Here is a 25,126-nt window from a genome sequence, read left to right as displayed (position 1 = left end):
TGTGAATTTACAGTGTTGTTTTGTTCTGATAGCCTTTACTTCCTTGGGCTCATTCTAGGTACTGAACGATGATAACAGCTGGCCTTTTTTGAATCTCACATCATGTCAGGCACTTTGCCAAGCCCCTTCCGTGAATTATTTCGTTTAATCCTCCCTTCAATCTTAAGAATCCCCCCTTGACAGATGAGAAGTCTAACATCCAGGATTAATAATTTACCCAGGGTCCCACCCCCCGTCAGAAGCAAAGCCAGTTATGTCAAAGCAATTGACATTCAGACCCTGCCTTAACCATGGTGTGGCACTGCCTACAAGGGTCCAGGAAAGTTGAGGTGAGGGGACCTTGTCACCATCTGTCCTCAAAGCCCGTGCCTCCCCTCGTCCCCACCTCGCCTTAAGTCTCATGATTTGTCACCTCTTCCTCTCTTCTCCCTCTGTCCTTCTTTGTCCCCTCTCCTGGTACTTTGCTCCTCGTCTCATCTCCAGAAGAGTGGATGATAAATCTAACATTTGCGATTTGCTGAGTAATTTCTCTCAAGACAGCACAGGAGAAACTCCTCCAGGAGGACGGCGCCTGCCACACGTGAGTCCTGAATGTGACATAAGCTAGCCCAGGGGACAGAAAACTCTGGCCTGCTGACCAGATTCTGTTTTGGCAAATAAAATTTCAGGAGAACACAGCTGTGCTTCGTGAGTTTATTACCTGTGGCTGCCGTGGCAGTACAGTGGCAAGGTTAGAAGCTCCCGACAGTGCGTGAGGACCACAGAGCCTAGAGTATTTGGTCTCTGAGCCTTCTGGAGAAACTGCCCACCCCGGTGACACTACAGAAAGGCTCTACTGCAGAACGCGGGGTATAGGGCTCCATAGTGGCTATTTCCCCTTCCACGGGTTTCTGGCGGCTTCCTGTGGTGGATTCCGGGCAGGGGGAGCATTCTGAAATCACATCACGTGGGTCACGGCTGCCCCTGCCCATTCATGGCAGGCAGGGGAGGCCACAGTCCTCGCTGAATATTCATCTGCACTTTGGCAAGTGAAACAGTGACAAGTGTCCTCACAGAAACAAAACGATGTATTATTCATTCTGCAGAGTATTTCCAGGAAATCCCCAGCGGGGGTGGAAGCCGCCTGGGACTGGGAGCAACATGTGGGTGCCAGGACCTGTGAGAGGACTACAGCGTTGGCTGCTTCAGCCTGGCAGACACAGGACAATCATGTGTCCTGACGGCCGTTGCCTTACCGGATAGAAGAAGACACTTATTTTTTTCTTTCAGAATGTGTTTAAAATCTCAAAAACTGGAATCAGTCATGAAACACTTCAAGTTAACTGCTTGTCTGCTTCATTATGATATTTTTGGTTAAGGACCACTTTTCATCATGTGATCCTTGTTTTCCACTGGTTAGTGGCAGGGGTGGCCCAGGATTGCCGTGGAAGTGGCTCAGTCGTGTCTGACTCTTTGCGACCCCATGGACTGTAGCCCACCAGGCTCTACTCTCCATGGGATTCTCCAGGCAAGAATACTAGAGTCCAGTACTCTTGCCTGGAAAATCCCATGGACGGAGGAGCCTGGTAGGCTGCAGTCCATGGGGTCACGAAGAGTCAGACATGACTCAGCGACTTCACTTTCACTTTTCACTTTCATGCATTGGAGAAGGAAATGGCAACCCACTCCAGTGTTCTTGCCTGGAGAATCCCAGGGACGGGGGAGCCTGGTGGGCTGCTGTCTATGGGGTCGCACAGAGTCGGACACAACTGAAGCGACTTAGCAGCAGCAGCAGCAGCAGCAGCAGCCATTCCCTTCTTCAGGGGATCTTCTTGACTCAGGGATCTAACCCAAGTCTCTTACATTGCAGGCAGATTCTTTACCACCAGAGCCACCAGGAAGGGTTTCTGTAGACAATACCTAGGCTAGGCCGCACTGACACTGCTTCGAGGTCCAGTTCAGGAAGCCATTACATGCAACCTCTCAGATTCTTCATGAATTCTACTTTCTTTAACTTGGGGGGCCGGAGGCCTTGCATTTTTGGACCATTTTATCCAGAAGCTGTATTTCCCATTCTAGGGATACACACGTACTGGGATCTAATACTTTTCCTGGGTGACTTAGAGGGTCTTACATCCTTAAATAGGGAATAGATATTCCTCATCATGGCTCTTGGCACTGTCAGTAAAATCGAGTCTCTGTGAGGTTGGTAGAGTGATGAAGACTGGAATTAATATGAAATTAACCCTGCAGTGTTAGCCTGGCTTCCCCCAAAGCCCAGGTTTACTGGAAGAACATAATGCCTGGAGCAGGACTGAGGGAAGAGGGAGGTGAGACAGGGAGGAGGAAGGGTGAGGTGAGGTTGGGCTGCAGATCCAGCCTTCTGGAAGTTGCTTCACCTCCTGAGGCCATTTTCCTGGAAGAGATACAAGATGCCTCTCAGTTGACCCTGACAGGGGGGTGAAGGGGAGAATTTATCTCCCAGCTTTTGTCTCCCCACCAGGACCTGGCTACCAGGTTTACTGCATGGGTTCTTAGTGCCTCCTGGCTGCATGCGTGGGCCCTGAGTGGGGCCCTGAGAAGACCCAGGGCTCCCGTTGCCCTCTGATCAGGCCCTGCCATGCCCCTCAGTGCACCTGGCTTTCTAGGGGAGCACACTTATAGCTCTCCCCAGAGAGTTAACATCACGGAGAGTGGAGAGCTGAGAGTCTATGGCTAAATAAGCCAGTGTCTTTATCCTTGTGTGAACCAGTGATGAAGCCTGTGCTGTCCATTATTCCAGAGGCTTCCAGTGGTCGAACCTCAGTCACCACCACAATCACCTGCTCATTGTCAGACCATTTATGGGCTTTATTCTCACCCCATCTCACTCCTCACTCCCCTACTCCCCTCTCAGTGTTCCAACCTTTATTTCAAAGTCCGCTTCTGGGAGAACCCAACCAAAGACCACAGAGAAGCTGTGGAGGAGGTGAGAGGCCCAGGGAACAAGCATGCAGCGTGTGCCACCCTACTGCGCCTGCAGGAGTGCTCCAGCTGCAGTGAGAGTGGAGACGGGAGTCAGGGGAGGCCTAGAGGTGAGGTGGTGCAACAGGTGTCTGATGGGCGTCTGCTCCACCTGCCAAGAAGGGTTACAGTTCATTGATTTGAACCAGGCCCTGGGTAAGTATTTACCATGTGCAGAAAGAGTGCTGAGCACTCCCTGGGGATCAATGCATTTAAGGCTCACCATTGGGAAGCAGGCACTATTATCATTGCCCACATGTTATGAATGAGAAAACTGAAGCTCAGGAGGATGAAGTAACCTGCCATCATCCTTCACCATTACTATTAATATTTAAAGGTTTACTATGACCTAGTTTAATTTTAGGGGACAGAGCTATTCAGGCATCCTGTTCCATTGATCTCTTACCAGACACAGTTCCGTAGTTGGGTGTGTGAGTGTGAGTGTTTGACTGTGTGTATGCATAGGGTGGTGGGGACATGGGAGCTGGGGGTTAAAATGTAGAGACCCATTTCCCCTCAGTGTGACCCAAAGAAATAACCTTCCACTGTTTGCAATCCAAGCAGAAGCTGGTCTGAGTCTTGTGTCTGGTTTGGGTCCTTTTCCAGGACTAGAAACTGTTTCTAAATTAGACTCTAACTTACTGACCAGCAAATAGCACAAAACAAAACTTTTTTTTTTTTTTTTTGATGATTTAAGTGTAAATGAGTCGGAGGCAGAGAGATTAAATTTTCCCTCAAATACACAGGGGTTAAAAAAATTACAGTCTCCAGAGAGGCTGGCTCCTTGAGGACTGAGTTTTCGCCAAGTCAGCACATTCAAGAAAGAGTTTGTGACTCTCTGCCAAACCCCAAGCGCCACTGGCTTCTTTGCCTTAGTTTCTTGCTGAACTCTGGAGAAATCTATCTTCCTAAATCCTCGCTGTCTGTCAGAACTGAAAGCCCATTTCTGTGCAAATGATTCATTGTTATAATTTGTGCCACCTCCTCACAGACCTGCAGACTTTTCATTTTTTACATCAATTCCTATGTAATATTTCAACAAGTCTCTTTTTTCTCCTCTGTCTCCCTCCTGTCCTTCCACCAGCTCTCTGCCAACAGATTCGAAACAGGAGTTCACCACAGAGCTTTCTTTGATTTTAGCCCTGAATCTCACTCTGCCTCTTGACTGTGTGTTTCTGACAGGTGCAGAGCAGGCAGGAGAAATGACAGCATCATGCAGGATGCAAGCAGATGCAGTGTCGTGCGTCACTGTTTCTCCTGCTGGTGTCCCTTTGGGTTACAGTGAAATCACCTAGCAGGACAAGTTTTATTCTTTCCCTTGAAGGAGTCACTGTGGACATAATTCATCCCCCCATCCCACGTCTAAGAGGATTCGAATGATTTGACTATCTTAATTCCTCCCATTCCAAGTTTTGGGGTAACAGTGTGTCCCCCACGACTGGGAGGTCCATCAAGGTGCCCCTGAATGTTAGCGGCAGAGGATAGCAGGGCCAGCTGATCGCCGTGAGTACAGCACACAGCGGACCAGCTTGCCTCCATTTGCTCAACTGCAGGCAGTTCTAGTTCCAAGGTGACTGAAATGAACAACCGAGGACCAGGAGAATAAACCTCTTCTTTCTGCATTTTAAAGACCAGTGGATACGATTTCCAAACCTGAGCTGCTGGCCCTTGCCAATTCCTTTGCGTTTGGCGTGAGTTTTAATGGGCACCCAGAGTGTCGTCTCTCACAAGTTTTTTGCAGAGTATCCAGATGATGCCTCAGGAGAACTCCACTTGTAAAACCTACAGTGTCCCCATCTGCAGCACTCTAGAGAGCTGGTCCACTCAGATACTTTTTGTTAGGTGGATTCTGGAAGGCTGTTAGGTCTGAGAGGGGGACAAGTTCCAGGAAACATGCACATCAACTTGTCAAACGTTCTGCTGGATTGATGGCATTCGCCGGCATAGAATTGTGCCCGTTTAACGACCTGTGAGCCACTCATGAAAGGATTCTGAAGTGCAGCCTGCTCTGATACTGAGCCACCCGTGTGGAAGCCATGGTAAAGTTGAACAGCAGATGGAAAACTCCACCGAACCTTTTATTGGCCATATGTCACTTCTGAGTGTTGGCCAACAAACCAAATTTGCAGCTAATATATAATGATTTAAACAGCTAAGAGAGCAGCTGCACTTTGATTTCTGATGCCTTTCCTCCCGGCTTTCCTAGCTCACTGGAGTTTCTTAAACTACTTTCCTTAATCCTGTGCACTTCACACTGAATCTTCACCAGGTGGCACCATCTTCAGATGGTGGTGTTGCTGGTTCTGTTGTTGGCTGCATCCAGCTTAGCTGGTCCATCTCTCTGCTCCTTCTGCCTTGTAAGCAGTTTTCTAACTTCTTTGGAAGAAGAAAGTGCTACAAAGCACAAGACTCAGGTATTTTCATATTTCTGCCTGCTGGGCTATTTCTATTCTTTTTTTCCCAAGTCCTTCTGATTTCCAAGTCCCAGGCTTCCCTGGTGGCTCAGTGTTAAAGAATCTGCAATGCAGGAGATGCAGTTTCAATCCCTGGGAGGGGAAGATCCCCTGGAGAATGAAATGGCAACCCATTCCAGTATTCTTGCCTGGAAAATTCCAGAGGACCCTGGTGGGCTACAGTTCATGGGATCTCAAGAGTCTGACACGTCTTAGCAACTAAACCACCAACTACCACCTGATTACAGGGACTCTTGCATTCTCTTTGGGGGTGCCTGGGCTGCTCTTTTGCTGAGCCTGAAGGGCTAGTCCTTGGAGTACATTGTAGGAGGGCAGCTTGTTCTGATTTATGAAGACATGACCTGGGATGGAGCTTCTCTGGAAAAATTCAGCTCTCTTACTGTCAGAATCATCTAGAAGGAAATGATTGGTGTCAGGAATAAGCAGAACAGACCTCCTCTTGGCTCTTTAGTCTCTCTGGCTCTTCTATCCCATGTAGTTTAAGTGCCAAGTCTCTACTCCCAGCCATGGACATGCTAAGCTGGCTTAGTGCATGAAGCTTCATGGAAGAAGAGGCTCCTTGTTATAAATTGAGGGTTATATAGTTGTTTCTGGGATGAGTGTGCTGGAAACTGCCAGGAAAGGAGAGAGAGAACAGTGCCAATTGAAACTTGCATGCCTGCCAACCCTAACCTGATAACTCAGTTTCGGGATGGAAGATTGCTGAAGCTGTGCGGCCATAAAATGGCTCTGTAGTTGTCACTCTAACGAACTCCAGCTCAGGTTTCTGTGTATTAATTCCTGCAAAACTCAGCCACCTCCCTAATGTTATTCAAAAGACTTTGAACAGCATTGTGAATAAAAATTATCACAGACTACATCAAACTGAATGATTTCTATAACATCTGGAGCCAAGCACATTAAATGGGGAGTGAAATGTACATTCATCATGCTTGTTTTCTATTTTTACAAAGAGAGGAAATAAGAAATATATTTCCTATAGGGATTTTTAGTTATCTGTTCCTGTGCTAAACTGGACACCTCATGAAAGAATTATAGCCTTGGTTTCTGTGTTTATAGGTTGATCCTCTTTTTAGGTCCGATTAAGACTTCGTCCTGCAGGAACTTCATCTTAGGGAATTTATCCTAAGAAAGCACTGCTGTGTGGAACAACAGTGTACATGGTTAACCATCCTAGCATTATTTATGGAAGCAGGAGATTGGAAACAATCCAAATGTTCATCAACAGAGAAGAGATTAAATTATAATATTATCCACACACTGGATGCAGCTGTACGAAAGAAGGAAGATGTTCCTTATATACAGAGATGGAAAGAAGTCCAGGACACTTGTTAGGAAAGGTCAGATACAGAACACAGGGTACAAAATGCATTTCAGTTTAATCCATGTAACATTTGTATACACGTTAAGAAACTCTGGCCTTCCCCGGTGGCTCAGTGATGAAGAATCTGCCCTGCCAATGCAGGAGACATGGGTTCAGTCCCTGGGTAAGGAAGATTCCCTGAAGAAACAAATGGCAACCCACTCCAGTATTTTTGCCTGGGCAATCGCATGGACAGAAGAGGCTGGTGGGCTGCAGTCCACAGGTTCACAAAGAATCTGATAGGACTTAGTGATTAAACAGCAACGACAAAGAAACTGTAGAAGGATATATAGAAATAGGCTACCAGGAGAGCAAGAACAGAGCCCACAGAAGGGAATAAACCACTCATTTATTTATTTAAGTCAAACATATTTGACATATAACGAATGACCCTAAAAGTGTCATACACTTTAAAGTGTACAACATGTTGCTTTGATACATTTATGTATTGTAATGTGGTTGCTGTTATTATCTATATTTATCAAAGTATATAGTTATGATATTCCTGTCTATATTCATTCTATTGCACATTAGATCACTATGGCTTATCTACTACTCTTTGCAAGCTTGTAGCCTTAACAACCCTCCTGCTTTCCAGTAACCACCATTTTTTCGCCATATTTTTCATGGGTTTGACTTTATTAGGCTCTGTATACAAGTGATATCATACAGTACTTGTCTTTAACTTACTTCACTTAGCATAATGTGCTCGAGGTCCAAGCAGCAGGATACCCTCCTCTCTCACAGCTGACTAATATTCCATTGTATGTGTGTGTGTGTGTGTATGTATTTTTATCCATTCATTCTTTGATAAACATTTAGGTTGTTTCCATATCTTTGCTTTTGTGAAAAATGTTGCTATAAATGTGAAAGTGCATATATATCTCTTCAAAATCCTGTGTTCATTTTTCTGGGTATATAACCAGTAGCTGCGCAGTTCTTAAGCTGGCTTTTCTGTCCACTGTTCTGAAGGAAAATTTCCTTACTGACTCCCTTATTATGTCCTAAATGCCAAACTCTCAACCTCCTTGATGTCACTGACCGCCGTGGACCATACATTCTTCCAGAATGAGGTAACTCCAGTGTATGGGTATCAGAGATTCTGCCAATCCTTAGCTCTGTGTGCATAGAATGCCTGTTAACCTTTATGAACTTCAGCAGACACAGAGAGGAAAGGAGGGAGCTAGAATTTCTGAGTGTTAGTTATCTTTTAAAAGAAGTATCTCTTTTAATCATACAATGGCATTATGAGGTGGGCACTCACTATCTCCGTTTAACAGATGAGGAAATTGAGGCTCAGAGAGCTTAACTGATTAGCCTCAAGCCATACAACTCCTAGGTGATGGAGCAAGATCTGCACCTCAGATAGCTGGTCACTGATGCAAGGGCCCCCTGGGAGGGGGGCAAGTACACCAGTGCTTTCCTCCACCACTCTCTTCCCTTCTCTCTGACTCTCACCAGACTCGTTCTTTCACTACTTGAGCTGCTGCTCATTTCCTCATTTCTTTGCTGGCTCTTCTTTCTTCTCCTCAAACAAGATTGTCTCCAAGGTCTGTCCTCATCTTCCTCTCTCTAGCTCATCCCACTTCCCAGGAGAGTTCTGACTCTCAACCCTATTGGGTTCACTTTCCGGGCATTTATTTCCAGTTACTTGATGGCCGTTTCCACCTGGACCTCTTGCTGGACCCCAAGAGCCAGTGTTTCCCAAACCATATAGGTCATCTTTCTGTTCACAATTGGATTCTTTTCCTTCTTACCATTTCCTGATAATGCTACCCCAACTTCATCATCCTTAAGCTCAAAACCTTAGAGAAGGCTTTGATTCCTTTTTTTATTTTTTTCTCCCTGGCTTCCAGTTTCTAATATAGAAAAAGATTCTGTTGTTTTGACTTTGACTGCCTTCCTATATAACTCAGTTGTGCATTAAATCTTGCCTGGGGAGTGATCTCTTAACTGACCCCCCCACCTTCAGTTTTGTTCATCTCCTAACTATCTAACTAGCTGACAACCTTTTTATATAATATGAAACTCATAACATTTTATGAGGAAAACTTTCAAATGCTAATGAGAGACACACACCCAAAAAAGACTTCATAAATGGAAAGGCCAGGAGCACAAATTATTATAAAGCTGCCAATTTTTCTGAAATTAATCTATAAATTTAATGGGGCTTTAATAAAAATACCAACAGGGCTTTTGCATATTTTTCTGTAACCAGACATGCTGATCTGAAAGGTGTTATGGAAAATAAGTATGCTAGAATACTCTAAGATAAATCTGAAATGGAGAAATAAAAAATAATCCTAAAAGATATTACAATTATTTATATATATACAATTTATATTAATTACCATTGATATAGTTAAACCCATGCAGGAATTAACAAGCAGAACAATAGACAAAATAGAATCAGAAATTGAACCCAATGTTTTTATAAGAATTTAAGATTTGATAAAGTTTGCCTATCTTAATCAGTGGGAAATATTTACAGTTCAATAAATGGTATTGGGTAGCCACCTGTCAAATAATAGAGTTGTATTTCTCCTAAGTCTTTATACCAAAATGAGTGCCAGGTGGACTACCAACATGAAAGCTAAACTATCAAGGTTGTAGGGAAAAAATGGAAAAAATTAATAATCTTGGAATAGAAAAGAAATTTCTAAGCATGATAAAATTCAGGAGACATAAAAGAATGTATAAGTTTGGCTCTAAAGATCAAATATTTCCACAAATTGAATCAATTTGTGGAAATTGAATTGAATTGAATTGAATCAATTTCTACAAATTGAATCAAAATTAAAATCGTAAACAGGGAAAAATATTTGTAACAAATTTGTCCAACAAAGGGCTGAATCTATTAATATATAAAGGACTTACTCAAATCAATAAGAATAAGATCAACACTATTAACAGAGAAATTAGCAAAGAACATAAACAAATCTATCACAAAAGGAAAAACAAATGGTTCAAAGATAGTTTAAAAGATACTTAGGTTCCCACACAGTAAGCAAATATAAGCTAAAACTGTATTTTTTCACTTAATATCCAAAGTTTCTTAAATGTATTTTTGACAATTTATTTTCAACAAGGGTATAGGAAGACAGGCATTTATACATTTTTGAGGTATGCAAATTGATGCAACCTCTAAAGAGGGCAATCTCAGAATATTTATCAACATTTAAAATATGCATACCCTTTCACACATCAATTCCATGTTTAGGAACTTCTACAGTTGCGTTTAAGCTTCTGAAAAACATAGGGATATTTACTGCAGTGTTGAGCGTAATAGCATATTTTGCCATTTCAAAAAAGAAATGAAAAAATAGTAAAGCTTGTTTACCCTCTACTTTAATCCTCCGATTGTTCCCCATCAGCTATTGAAATTCTCCTGATCTGGCCCCGGCATACTTTTTCTGTCTTGTATCTTGCTACGCCCCTTGCTGCTGCTGCTAAGTCACTTCAGTCGTGTCCGACTCTGTGCGACCCCATAGACGGCAGCCCACCAGGCTCCGCTGTCCCTGGGATTCTCCAGGCAAGAACACTGGAGTGGGTTGCCATTTCCTTCTCCAATGCATGAAAGTGAAAAGTGAAAGTGAAGTCGCTCAGTTGTGTCCGACTTGTAGCGACCCCATGGACCGCAGCCTACCAGGCTCGTCCTTCCATGGATTTTCCAGGCAAGAGTACTGGAGTGGGGTGCCATCGCTTACACTTAGCCAAATGAGTGCTCTGTTTGCCCTGCCCCTTCCCTGTCTCTGTACCTCTCTTTGTGCTGATCCTGTTTCCTGTTGCATGACTTGCACTGTTCCCACTCTCTCCCTTCTTCCACGTGAATCCTAACTACCTTTATAACCTGACTCATGTGCTATCTTTTTCTGAAGATATCCTTGGATATTGGATCCTCTATGATTTGCTATACTTAGTTGAAAATTTCTACCTGTTCTTTTTTTTTTTGGCTTCTCATAAAGTTGCTTTAGATTCTAAACCAAAGCAGAGAGAAGAGATGACACCCAAGTTAACCCATCCACTAGTGAGTTGGGACCTCTCTCCCAACTCACTGGAAGGGTGGGTGGAAGTGCCTGACTCCACCCACTGGGAGCTGCAGGCAGGGCAGGGCGTGGGGTGGAGTGGGGGTGGTCCAAGGTCCCAGGGCGTTGACCCCTCCCCCATCACCTCCCTGCTCCCCTTCTCCCCAGTCTCCCCCTCCTTCTGGACCCAGAGCATCAGCTTAGCAGTACTGTGGCCCCCAGGGCATGACCGCAGGCAGGGCAGGACCTTCCCCCCAGGCAGAGGAAGTACAGGGAGAGGGGCCCAGGAACGGCAGAGGCACCAAGAACCCACACAGTTGGAGCAGCTGAAGTAAAATTTTTAAAGCTTATTCATGCGGACGTGGTGTCAGCAATCCTCATGGCTCAGCTGTGGGCCTCAGCTTGGGCCTCGCCATCCTGAGGTCGTGGTGGTAGAAGTTGAGCTCTGGTTGAGCAGCACGCTGCAGGGGTCCGCAAGGTGGGACCTTCACGCCGTTTCACCCAGCATCCACCCTTGTCCCCAGGACCTGCCTCCTGATGACGCCTGCGTGCTCCCGGGCCTGCCTTCGCCCTCTTCTCGTTTTCTGTGCATCACAGAGGTGTCCAAATTGGCAGGTAAGGTGGTGTTGAATTCGTTGAGTAGGGAGATGATGCTCAGGAGGTTGGTCCATGTCCTGGGGGCGTTCCCTGGCCCAGGTCGTCTAGCGGGGAGTGAAGGATGGAGATGCACACGTCTTGATCTTATTAGATGTTGGGGCACCGCATCTTGGGGAGGGGGGAAACGAAAGGCTGGCCAGGAGTAAGGGTAGCCAATGGCGATCTGTAGGTATGCCTTCAAGTAGCAGCCCTCAAAATAGGTGTTGGGGTGCTGCACCTCCCCGTAGGCAGGTCGCCCTCACACACCGAAGCCCTCCACTGGCTCCTCTTGCAGCCCCTTGAGCTCTGGCAGCAGGGCCTTCTCTGAGTTGAGCGACAGCGGAGAACTAGCTGGGCAGCTGTCCTCCCCGGTGCATCTTTGGGTGCTCCCCTGCTCTGGCTTTTAACATGTGATCCTTTTGGGGCTGGAGTGATAGTGATATTTTGATGTCTTTGTCCTTTGATGCAACTGTTTTAATCTGGGGGAAAAGATACAACCTACATAAGACACTATTAATATATACCCTCACCTACCAACCCCAATGAAAATATCTTTTCTGTTTCTGATTATATAACATTCATTTATAGTTGACCCTTGAACAATATGGGTTTGAACTGCATGGGTCCAATTATATACGGATTTTTTTTTTTTTTTTCAATAGTAAAGGTACACTACAGTACCACGGGAGCTGCAGTTGGTTGAATCTGAGAATTTGGAACCAGGGAGAGGGATGAAGTGGGCTTCTCTGGAGGCTCAGTGGTAAAGAATCTGCCTGTTAATGCAGGAGACTCGGGTTCAATCCCTGGATCAGGAAGATCCCCTGGAGAAGGAAATGGTAACCCACTCTGGTATTCTTGCTTGGCCAGTCCCATGGACAGAGGAGCACGGCAGGCTACAGTCCATGGGGTCCCAAAAGGGTCAGACACAATTTAGCGACTACAACACAGGGAGGAAGCACCTGTACAGAGTGCCCTATCCAGAGTGCTGACGGCTCTCTGCGCAGAGGGTTGGCACCCTTAACCCCCTGAGCTGTTCAAGGGTCAACTGTACTTAGAAACGGAGAAGGCAATGGCACCCCACTCCAGTACTCTTGCCTGGAAAATCCCATGGATGGAGGAGCCTGGTGGGCTGCAGTCCATGAGGTCGCTGAGTCGGACACGACTGAGCAACTTCACTTTCACTTTTCACCTTCATGCATTGGAGAAGGAAATGGCAACCCACTCCAGTGTTCTTGCCTGGAGAATCCCAGGGATGGGGCAGCCTGGTGGGCTACCGTTTATGGGGTCGCACAGAGTCAGACACGGCTGAAGCAACTTAGCAGCAGCAGTAGCAGTACTTAGAAATGTGGAAAACCGCACACTCCTGTGTATTTATGCTGTGCTCTGTGTGCGTGTGCATAATGGAATAAAAGAAAAATAAATTTCCTGAAAATAAATTCCCTAGTCAAAAAACATACATGTTTAAAATGTTAGTGTATGTTGCCAAACTGATCTCCAGAAAGATTTATGATTCATTCAACATTTATTGAATTCTTAGCGTGTGGCAAGTACTGTGTATTATTTAGAGTACAGAGATGAACAACACCCACGTGTAGTCCCTGCTCTTGTGGAGTCTGTGTAAGTATTTCTAACAGAAGACACATATACTGTGAGAAAGTACAGTAGTGCGAATTCTGCCTAGTTGGGGGGTTCAAGGACGACTTCATGGAGGAAGTGATGTTTCAGAGAAGGCCTGAAGCTTCAGTTGGACTTAACTAGACTGTGAGGGGGTTGAGGCGGGTAAGAGATTTTCAGCCTCAGCCTTTGCAAATGTGGCTTCTGGTGGGGCATGGGGTTGAATAAGGCTTGTGTGGCTGGAGTCCATGGAAAGGGAGGACAAAAATGAGACTGGAAATATAGGTAGGGAGCGTGCTACTGGTGGATCCATAAGTCTTGTTAAAAATGTTATTGTTATTCCAGTGCTAGGAGAGATATAAGCAGCGATTGGGGATTATATTTATTTTTTAAAAAGATAACTTTGGCTGAGTAGAAAGGACTGATAAACAGAGGCAAGAATGAACACAGGTTGACAAGTTAAGAGGCTAACTGTCCAAGTGACAGATGATAACACTAAACTAATCTGAAGCAAGAACAATAATAAGAAATCAAGGCAAAAGGAGAGGAAAATGGATGCTTTTATGATTTTACCGGTTAATACCAATATTAGAGGGGATATCATTGATCTTTTTTTGTCTTTGCCAATCTAAGGGGTGTATGCATAGTATAAATTATATGATATGGATTATATATACAACTTAGAATATGAATTATGTATACAATTTCCTTTGATTATTTGTAAGGCTGGACTTCTTTTTCTTTTCCATTGGCCATATTCATTTTTATTCATTTCTTCTTTTGAACTATCTGAACATATACTTGGTCCATTTCCTTCTTCTGTTCTGGTATCCAGCCCAGAATCCCACGTTGCACTTAGTTGTCATTTCCTCCTTGTCTTCTCTGGTCAATGACAGTTTCTCAGATGTAAGTTTTTATTATTCATTTGAATAAATCATTTTTATACTGATGCAGGGCAGAGCTTGGTAAGAATCTAAGTGCATAATGAAGGCAAACTTAAACCAGTCTAAAAGAGAGCAGATGATAGTCTGTGATATATGTTGTAAATTTTTTAAAGTTTTTTTTTAACTTGGTTTGTGTGTTTGTGTCTGTTTATGTGTGAAATTATTTCATATTATTATTTCTGGTTTTGGGATAATGCTTAGAGGTCCCTCCATCCAAACGGATAGAACTCTTTATGTGCATTATATTCTGTTACTTTTAAAACCATATATCGTCAAGTTATATCAAATAAGATACAAATCAGACATCCTCACCCTATTCTTTATTCTCTCCACCCTCAACTTCACCAGATGGGACAATAAAAAACAGAACTGAGGTGGCGCTTATGATACAAAATCAGCAGTGTCAACATAATGATGTCATGATGTCTTGCTCTGCTCTGAATTTCTTTGACTTTGCACCTTACTTGGGTCCTGACCAAAGCCTTACCTGTTTTGATACTATTCTTTCATTGTCTTTCCAGTCCTACCAGATCATGAGTTACTTGAGCACAGGAAGCACGTTTATCTCATTTTGTGTAATACACCTGTGATTGGGCCTGCCTTCACGGACTCTGCCAACATAGCATTTTAATGCATCTATTCCCATAAAGAAAAGAGAAACTTGAAACACAGTGATGAAAATGTAGATTTTCTCAAGAGTTTTGTGAGGCATTTATTGGAAATAAGAGTCCCTCATAAATCATACAGCAGGACAATCACATTTCTATATCAGGCAGTATTTCTGTGTCCTTTCTCTTCCCCTCTGGTCTATAGTCTCTCTTCAGTGAGAGTAAAAAAATCTAGTCAGGAAAATAAAGCTCTCCAAGTTAGCCTAATAAGGGCCACATATTTTTCTTCAATCCCCCCCTCCCCTTAGGGGTTTCAATTCATTTTATCATGACTGTATCCCTTGATTTTTTTTTTTTTTAATATCAGAAAACTTTGGGCATGGCAGAGAGTCATCCAGTGCTTGTGGGAATCAATGAACTGGACCATGATGCTGCTCTAATATTGGACTTACGCAGTTGACTTGTTGTCTAGGAGGTAAAAAAAATAAAGCTATTTACTTTTCTAATTCCTTTTTGTTTTCACCTGATGGGGAAAATTAGGACTCTATTGGAAACCCACAATAATTTTTATGGGCTATCAGGTTAATTATAATAAGGATCTATCTTATATTCCCACCAAAGGGCTTAGTTACTGGAGCAGCATTTTCTTAAATGGTGCCTTAGCACGGACCCAGAAGACAGTGTTATTGAAAAGTGAGTAGATGGTCTGGATGAGCTGAGAGTATGAATGTCACTGTCTTGCCTGGGGGGGCAGCCAGATGCAGATCCATTTGGGATGAAGCCTTTGGGCTATAAGCCAACAGCCCCTAAATGGAATGTTTTATCTCCTCCCTGAAGAGAGGAGTTGAGAGGCTACAGCCATACTGGACAAAGTAGGTGAAACCAATCTTAGTCCTAAGAAGCAAGCCATGTGCCCACAGGTGAGCAAATGAGATTAGAGGTGGCTGGCAAGGTAGCCACCGCTTAGCTTCACATCACTTGCTGCTTAATTCCGAGCTGGGTTAGTTGGAGGAGTCATGGAACATTTGAATATTAACTGAGCGCCAGGGCACAAAGTAGGGTCAAGTTTACGTTATTAGAAGGTTAATGTCCTGATACCTAAATTCTGGCCTAATGATGAGTAGGGTCAGTTTCCCTCTTTTGCTCCCTTTTTTCACGTCCTAATGGCCTCATTCTGCTTTCTGGGCCCTACTTAGCCTTAATTTACATGTAATAAGTTCCCCTTATGTGAATTGATCTCTTGGTGACCATGTGACCTCTACAGAAGTCACTTTCTGTCTCTTAGCCTCAGTTTCCTCATCTGAAAAATAAAAGGAAGATAATGAAAGATAATATGGGTAGAGCAACCAGCACAGTGTGTGGGTCTGACTCTGTGCAACCCTATGGACTGTAGCCCGCCAGGCTCCTCTGTCCCTAGGATTCTTCAGGCAAGAATACTGGAGTGGGTTTTCTGCCAGGGGATCTTCCAGGGATTGAACCAGTATCTCCTGTGGGTCTTGCATTGGCAGGTGGATTCTTTATCACTGAGCCACTAGGGAAGCCCAACCAGCACACCTGGTCACCTAGAAGGTGCTCCTGCGGTTCATCTTAGGAGAAGCTAAGGCTGTTTCTAGATGTCAGGACACATGGGGCTTCTCATTCTCTCAGAACATTGGAGGGGGATACCTCAGCAGCAGGGGTAGAAGGAGCCTTGCTTCTCCTGATTCTTCACAGCATGAGTTCTCAGCATTTAGATTCTTGCCTATTTTGACACCCAGATGATGGCTCCCTGAAATCTCTTTGAACACCTCAGCCCCTGAGTTATAGCTTCCACTGACCACTCTGCGGGGGAGGACAATGGGCTGGGACCGCTGCGGGAACCATGGTAAGGAGCCAGTAGAATCAAAGCTGCAACTGGGTTAATGACACTGCGGCATTGGGGTGGCTGTCGTGAGGACTGTAAAAAAAGGAAGGAAAGAAATCCCAAGACCCAAACAAAGCCAGATGTGACTTAGGAAAAGAACATTAAGGGATTGCAGTATAGCAATTTGTTTTCCTAACAGCAAATAGCTACTTAATTGGGTTAAAGTAAATCAAAAGACATTTTATATTTACATCAAAATTAACCAAAAAAAAAAAAAAGGAAGATAGATGAAAATCTAATTTTTTCTACTCTTCCATTTCCCCTTTTCTTTCTTCATTTTCCTCTTTTCCTCCAATACAATGAAACGTTCCTTCTAATTCTCCCTTGGGCTCAGGTAGGCTGGAACCAGTGTTATGGTAGATGTAATCCATAAATGGGAATCTTGGAAATGTCACCTTCCCCCCAGCTTCTACTGCTAAGCATACTTGAATCTGCGGCAGAAACCTCTATTAATATAAATGTGAGTTTAGTGTGCTAAACTCACATTTAGAATCCCATTCAGGGGACAAGTTGGGTTTGAAATCCAGTTTCTGCTACCCTTGCTAAGTTTCTGCCTGCCCAGAGAGGGTGACTTTTCCTGATAGTGGGCCTAAACGAAAGACCTCCCTGAAGTGGGGCAGAGATGAAGAAAAAGGAAGACATTTTTGAGAAACCTGAAAGCCCCATGATGTGACTATGCTTGCAAGAAGGTCAGGAGTGACCAAACGACAGGAGAAGCCTGCAGGAGCCAATACAGTTTAGGGAAGTAGAGAGGAGGCTGAGAGTCTAGTGGGGAGAGGAATCCAGGGAGAAGCCTGCAGAAGGCTGGGGAGGAGCCCTTCTCTGAATGTCAGGGTGACTTGGAGTACAGCTTGGCCTCATTGCAGTGATAAGATGTGGAGAAGCCAGACAGAGAGGCCTGTGCATCCCCACCAGTCACACAGTGGTGAGAGATGCTATGTTTTGACTGGAGTGGAGTGGAAGACCCAGTTGCAGGGCTACAGGGTCACAGGCAAGGAGAGGGAGTGGGTAAGAGTAGAACATGGGAATGAAACAGACTCCAAGCCTTTGCTTTTGGGTCCTGAATATCTGTGATTTGTCTACTTTTTACCAAACATCATTCTGTTCCTTGTAGCTAACTCTATTACCCTCGCTGAAATACTGGTCACGGAAACAGACACACTCACAAAAACTCACCCTTGGCAAATATTGCCAAATTAAGATTTAGGCCAGAAAAGAAAATCAGACAAAATTATATTCTTATGTTTCTTTAAATCTACCATAAAACCCAAAACCTCCAATGAACTAGAAAATCTCTGCACGAAAATCATTAAGTTAAAAATAAACATTAAAAATTGACTGCAGTCAACAAGAATAATAGAAAATGTAAAACCTTCAGACAAGAGCAGTAATTATCTTATTGATTTGAAGGATTAAGGGGAAAAGAGGGGCCTTGGGGATAAGCTATGACTCATGATTGCTGCCCTTTGGCTGGAAACTTCAAGGCTGATGGGTGGTTACGTTTTAGGATCCCAGAAGGAGGCCCCCCACCCCCACCACATGAAGACATTTGTTCAACAGACTGTACCCTAAAGCAGTTTTACTAACAATTCTAATGTGGCTATACGATCAAATAAACTAAAAGTACTTTATAAACTGTGATAGTCCTCACAAAGGCAGGTGGTACCTTAGTCCTGGAGGCCAGAATTTAGATCTGGACCACTGCTGTTTTCTCATAGAGGTTGGACTTATTTGTTGAACAAATGAGTCAGATATTCTACAGATAATATGCGTGTGTGTTTGTGCTCAGTCATGTCCAACTCTTTGCAACCCCAAGAACTGTAGCCCACCAGGCTCCTCTGTCCATGAAATACTGGAGTGGGTTGCCATTTCCTCCTCAATCTATGGATAATACTCTTCTGATATTACTCTTCCTGATTATATGCAAAGATTTGGGGTGGGGAGAGGGAAGATACTTATTTACATCTACATGCATGTGTGTGCTAAGTTGATTCAGTCATGTCTGACTCTTGGCGACCTCGTGGACCATAGCTTGCCAGGCTCTGTCCATGGAATTCTCCACCAAGACTACTGGAGTGAGTTGTTTGCCCTCTTCCAGGGGATCTTCCTGACCCAGGGATTGAACCCACATCTCCCTCGTGGGCAGGTAGGTTCTTTCCCACTATCACCACTATTTGCCATCTGTTTGTCACCTAAACAGTCCTGGGTGACTCTGTTAGTTCCTGTTCTGACTGGAGGGATCCTATGGAAAGGAGGTTGGAGGTTGGAGAAGATGGCATTGTCAGTCTTCTACCATGTGGACCCTTCACATGGTGTGACTTGCCCGTCACTGTGCTCACTGCCACGCTCCTCTGTGGCCTGTTTGGGCTGTCTCAGGATGTTCATTTCAGCCCCTAGAAACTCAGACATCACTTGCCTTTTGTGATCCAGTCCTTGGAGTTTTCCTTCCCAAACCACAAATAAATCCACAGTAGGTACTATGGTTTTGTATTTAAGGCTTCTCTTGAAGATAGACTCCATTCACCATTTATTCAATAGATATTATTGATGACTTACCCGCTGCCAGCCTGGCTGCTGTTACTAAAGATCTAGCTGTGAACAATACCAACGAGTGCCTCTTCTTAGGGCTCCTGAGTCTTAGTGACTGGGGGAAGGTCCTGGTGGCCCAGGCTCCCTCTCCCTTCCCATCCTGGGGCAGGCTTTGCAACAGGAAAGGGAAGAGAGGTATGTCTGCTAATTCCATGTAAGTAACAGAAATGACAGTACAGCCTTACCCTCAGCAAATTTAGTCTAGTTCACCTTGTTTTTCTATGGTTTTTAGGAACCTTTACATTGTGCTTAGTCAGAGGACTGGGCTGCCCATGCAGATGGCCTTGGAGAGTAGGAGGAACTGCTCCCAGCTATGACTGCCTCCCAGCCTGTTAATTGTACCATCCTTTTCCCTGTCTCTTGGTAAGAGTTGTGGAGCATAAGTTGATTGATATTCATGGGAGCTATTTGGGTTGAGATTTAGGGTCAATGTTTACTATCTTGTCCTCAAAGTATACCCTGGTTTGAACCTTTACTTCCTTCTGTGGAGCCATGCAGTATGAAACCTGGGCTTCTAGGGTGGTGCTAGTGGTAAAGAATCTGCCTGCCAATGCAGAGGACACCAGGAGACGTGGGCTAGATACCTGCATCAGGAAGCTCCCCTGGAGTAGGAATTGGCAGCCCACTTCAGCATTCTTGCCTGGAAAATCCTGTGGACAGAGGAGCCGTGTAGTATAAAACCTATGACACTCCAGTTCTTGGCTGTACACTTAGGCTTCTTGAGTCCTCCTTCTAGGGTCATGGTGGAGCAAGGCTTTACTCTGCTCCAGGAGCTCTGTGTGGATGCTCGGCTTCATGAAACAGTGAGCTCTTGCCACACCCCTGCCCTCTGCCTTGGGTTCCTGCAAAGAGCTAGTGGGGAAGGTGTGACCACCTCCCCTCCCTGCCAAGGCTCGTTGCCTTCTTGTGCAGTAGGAATGTGTATGTGTGTGTTACTTGCTCAATGGTGTCCAACTCTTTGCGACCCCATGGACTGTAGCCCACCGGGCTCCTCCGTCCATGAGATTTCCCAGGCAAGAATACTGGAGTGGGCTGCCATTCCCTTCTCCAGGGGATCTTCCCGACCCAGGGATCAAACCCAGGTCTCCTGGATTGCAGGCAGATTCTTTACTGTCCGAGACACCAGGAAAGCCCCAGGAATGTGTATAGTGAGGTGCTACCTAGTCCTCCAAAAGCTCTGATAAGAGAAGCTGACAAGTCCATGACTGGGTTTTCCTCAGGGGTCTGTGAGAGGGTGTATTTCACCCAAACTCTGGGATGACTCCAGCCCAGCTGTCAGTTTTATTTTCAGGAGTCCTTGAACAGGTCTGATCTGGTCATGAGAGCTATTTGGGAAGATAGCTCCATATGCTATCTGTTCCCAGGGAGCTTGAGTCATTTGTTCAAAGATTTGGGATTGTTTCATTGATTGTCAAAATAAATTAATCACAGGAACTTTTTGAAGCTAGCTAAATCCATTCTTGAACAAGGTGAGCTTATAAATACAGAAAATAGTCTAAATAAAGAATGGGTATTTGGTAGTGGGGGACCATGCAGAGAATGGGAAACGCTCACAAGATTTGCCTTCACCATATCAAGAATTTACCCTGTAGACCTCTGTTCACTTCACCCTGTTCTGTTGCCTGATGATGTACACGGCTCCTTTTGAATAGCTTGAATTCTGCCTCCCTCTTTCCAAGATTTTTTTGTTTTTTTTGGCTGTGCAATGTGTATGTGGGACCTTAGTTCCCTGACTGGGATTGAACCTGCGTCTCCTGCAGTGGAAGTGTGCATCTTAACCACTGGACCACCAAGGAAGTCCCTGCCTTCCTCTTTCCCATTTCCCAACCCTCCCTTGACGTGGGGAAGCAAACAATGAAAACACAGAAAGAACAACGCCCCAAACTACAAAACATTAATGGAATATTCACTCCAAATGAGATTTTTAAAGAGGCACTTTAAATGCAGCGAAGACCTAAGCACTAACATCAATGTTCTTGTAAGCAGAAAATAAAATCTACAAATAAAGTTTTAGTGGAAGGTGTATCATTTTATTTCATTAATATTCATATTCCAAACTCATATACACAGTGACAGAGAACTTCAGGAGATAATTTTGCTCCTAGGAAATAAACAACAGCTCCAGACCAGCCTAATAAACATTCAAAACAGCATGCACACCAGGAACAGGTGTTCTCCAGTTGCCTCTGTACTGATGTTTAGTAGGCTAGAGCTCTGAGCAGCATCATGACTGGTGCTGTGGCTTTGCATCCCACATGCTGGTGGAGTGAGATGGGCTGATTTGTCCTACCTCTGTGTTGGAGGGTCCCCCAGGATCTTCCTAGTAACATATGTCTTCCAGCTTTCCATCTTTGTGTTTAGAATGACACTTCTCCCAGCCTCCTCTGACTAGTCAAGGACAGGCTAACCCTGAAGAAAGTTGATTGAGTCTCCTGGCCTCTGACTCACTGCAGAACCCTGCTGAGGCTTTTAAACCTGAACTCCAGTGACCTGCTCTGTAGCTGTAAGATGGTGAGATAAATGCACATACCCCACCCAGAACCAGGAGAGTCTGATTTTTTGATAGTGACCTGACCTTGGAGAGGCTCAGCTGGTCTATGGGAAGAGATGGTCTTTGCTGCGTATTTGTTGTTGTTTAGTCGCTAAGTTCTGTCCATTCTGCAACCCCATGGACTGCAGCCCGCCAGGCTCCTCTGACCCTGGGATTTCCCAGCAAGAATACTGGAGTGGGTTGTCATGCTGTCCTCCAGTGGATCGTCCCAAGCCAGGGATCAAACCCACATCTCCTGCACTGTAGGCAGATTTTTTACAGTAGAACTTTATTAACCTACGGCTTGTGTGCTCAGTTGCTCACCAGGGAGCTCCATAGGTGCGGGTTACACCTGGAGAAGCTAAATCATCTGCATGAGGAGCAACCTGGGGAGGGGAGGGGAGGTCGGACTCTTTGTGACCCCTATGGATTGTAGCCCGCCAGGTTCCTCTGTCCATGGAATTTTCCAGGCAAGAATACTGGAGTGGATTGCCATTTCCTACTCCAGGGGATCTTCCTGATCCAGGTATTGAGCCCATGTCTCTTGTGCCTCCTGCATTGGCGGGCGGATTCTTTACCGTCGAGCCACCTGGGAAGTCTTTCTGTGTATAGAGAAGGACTATACTCACTGTGTTACTCAGCCTTCACAGTGGGGTTTCCATCTTGCCCCTGAGGAATCCAGAAATGACCTTCCCGCTTTGCAGGCTCCGAACACTGGGCTTTTGTTCCCAATCCAGTGTTGCTCTTCTCATGCCACAACTGCCCTGGAGATAAACTGAGAAGCGTTATGAATTCCCGAGGGAATCACGTCCACATTCAAATTTCTCACAGTCATGTGGAAAGGAAGGCCAACAGAAGAGAACATTCAGATTAGAGATGCAGGGAAGAAACCTGGGGGAAAACCAAGGATTTCAGCAGAATACATTTGAATGGGAAGGGATCCTAAAGACACCTCATGGGGGAAAACCACACAAATTGCAGCTGAGAAACCCGGAGAAGTGTCTGACCCAGATAAGTAAGGTTGGGTTTAATCTCTCGATTCTGGTTGCTTAATTCCCAGACTGTTTTGCTGTCAGGTCTGCACAATTAATTGGTCTAAGGAGATAAGGGACCTCTTTAGATTAACATCAGAAAGAAAAAAAAAACAGCACATTCTCTGGTGAAAGTGTCAGTTTTTCTTAGCTGACAGAGAAGGTAGAACAAATAGATTATGGATGAGTTTCACATTCCAGCTCACTGTTCGAACCTCTCGACTTCCCAGAGCCTGGGTCCCCTCCCCTCTCTCCACCTTATCTGTAGCCCACCAGCCTCCTCTGTCCATGGAATTTTCCAGGCAAGAATACTGGAGTGGGTTGCATTTCCTTCCCCAGGGGATCTTCCTGACTCAGGGATTGAACCCTCATCGCTTATGTCTCCTGCATTGGCAGGTGGTTCTTTACCACTAGCACCACCTGAAAAGCCCCTATTATGATTACAGCTACTGGTCTGTTTTTTGTGACAACCTCCAACCAGGTTTCGTTTATCCACTCTTCTATTTCAATAGTTCCTAGTAGTTTATGTTTCCTGGACTCAACCCCCCATCTACAGAATCTCTGGTAGGAGCCTAGGAATCTGTATTCTAATAAATGTCCCATGAGCCTGGAAAACACCAGCCTGCTGAGCCCTGAAGCCAATTTAGGATCAAGCTTCCAGCACTTAGGCCTACTTTGCATCTCCTCAGCTACTCTGCCCACTGGCCACATCTTCCTCTGAGTCCATGAAGCATTCTCTCTTCTCATCCCGTGTGAGGAATTGCTGTTCTCCTCCAAGAGCACGTGGACAATCCTGCATCCTAGCTGTGCTCTGCTGTCCCTACTGCCTGAAAGGCTCCCATTGCCAAGCCCTCCCCAGTTGTCATCCCAGTGTTAGGCATTTTTCTTTTCTGCTTCTTTTCCTGGTTCAGCACAAGTCCTAGCCAGCAGTGGTTGTCTCCTCCATACACCTGTCTCTCAGCTCACCTACAGCCCCCTCAGAGCTGGAAACTGGATTCCGATCATGAGAAACGAAGGAACCATGACCTCTGTGTCACCAGTTGGTGGCTCCTCCCTGGGTGAAGGTGGGGTGGGGATGAAATCGTCTTCTCGCAGGAGTCAGATCCTACACTTTTTCTTACACTTGCTGGTACTGAGCAAGCATCATGTGGCAAACCCTTGGCCCTCCACACCCTGTTTAAGCCCTTTTCCCTGTGTTGAGCCCGGTTCCCCAGAACAACTCTGTTGCCAGTTTATTCTGTCCACCATCACTGCCCGCACAGGATGTGGGTGTCCTTCCCACCGCCCTAGCTCAAGGTTTGAAACAGCCTCATGAAACCACCCCCTCCGTCTGGCCTGCCCTGACCTGGACTGCTGAGCACAGCCCTCTGCTCTAGGCACTGTGGCCTCGCCGCCAGTGGGAGAGAATTCTGAGTCCTGGATTGTGATGCCCATGGTGATAAGGAGGTCAGAGGGGTGGCTTGGGACTCCAGCCCAGCCCCAGATGGCAGACCTCCCTGAAGATACAGGAACTGCCCAAGGGGCAGCCAAGGGCAGACATTCCTGGTGTTTCGACTGTTGTCTTTGCCACCCTCTGGGGCTCACCACATACTCTTTTAGGTCTGTTTTTTGACTTGATTTGTTATCAGATCCTGTTTCCCTCTGCCCAGCCCTCCCTTTACTCTGTCCTCTGCCCCAAAGCGGGTGAGAGTAGAGAAGTGAGCAGTGGGGTGGAGGGAGGTGCATTTTGAGGGGTGGTCTTCAGCACCCCATTGTGGTGCAGGGAAGCCCTCAAGGCTTGGAGCCACAGCTGGGGAGGCTTCTCTATCTCCCACATTGCTGTTTCTCTGAGGGCATGGAGAAGGCACAAGTGGTGGCATTATGCTGTTGTTGTTTCTAGTCCCTAAGTCATGTCCAACTGTTTGTGACCCCAAGACAGAAGTAGCACTTGGATTGGCCTTGAAGGACAGGTGGGTTTGTGTCACCAGACAGGTGAGGTGGGCATCCCAGGTGGATGTATTGGTCTGAGTAGATATAGGGAGATGGGAAAGTTCTGGTCTGATTGGGAAGTAAATAATATTTAGTTTGGCAAAAATTTTGCATTATTTAAGGGAAATTATGAGTGAAAAGGCTGGAAAAGTTAGCCAAATCAAGCCTTTGGAAGACTTTAGACTCAAGACTAGGGGTTCTGACTTGACTCGGTCAGATACATATCCACTGGAGGCTGTTCTCTTGTAGATAAATAAGTAACTGCAACAACATATTGGACTTTAAGAAGCCGAATCTTGCCTTCTTGACCTGGAGGCCCATAAACAAACAGCTTGGGAGGAAAAGAGTGGTAGTAATGTGAATATAAAGGAAAAGAGGAGATACTGAGAGTGGTCCTGAGGGAGACTGAGCAGGATTTGGCAATCTAATGGGGATCAAAGAGAGTTGAGGGATCAGGAA

The 25,126-nt window shown here is 45.3% G+C and overlaps 1 pseudogene; it reads right to left on the bottom strand.

The window, feature by feature from the left end:
- Positions 1-10,435: 10,435 nt before the first annotated feature.
- Positions 10,436-24,133, bottom strand: LOC112577804 (annotated as a pseudogene).
- Positions 24,134-25,126: the final 993 nt, after the last annotated feature.

The sequence above is a fragment of the Bubalus bubalis genome, chromosome 11 (assembly GCF_019923935.1).
Source record: "Bubalus bubalis isolate 160015118507 breed Murrah chromosome 11, NDDB_SH_1, whole genome shotgun sequence".
Classification (NCBI taxonomy): domain Eukaryota; kingdom Metazoa; phylum Chordata; class Mammalia; order Artiodactyla; family Bovidae; genus Bubalus; species Bubalus bubalis.
The sequence above is the reverse complement of the archived record's forward strand: the minus strand, read 5'-3'. Positions and strand labels throughout refer to the sequence as shown.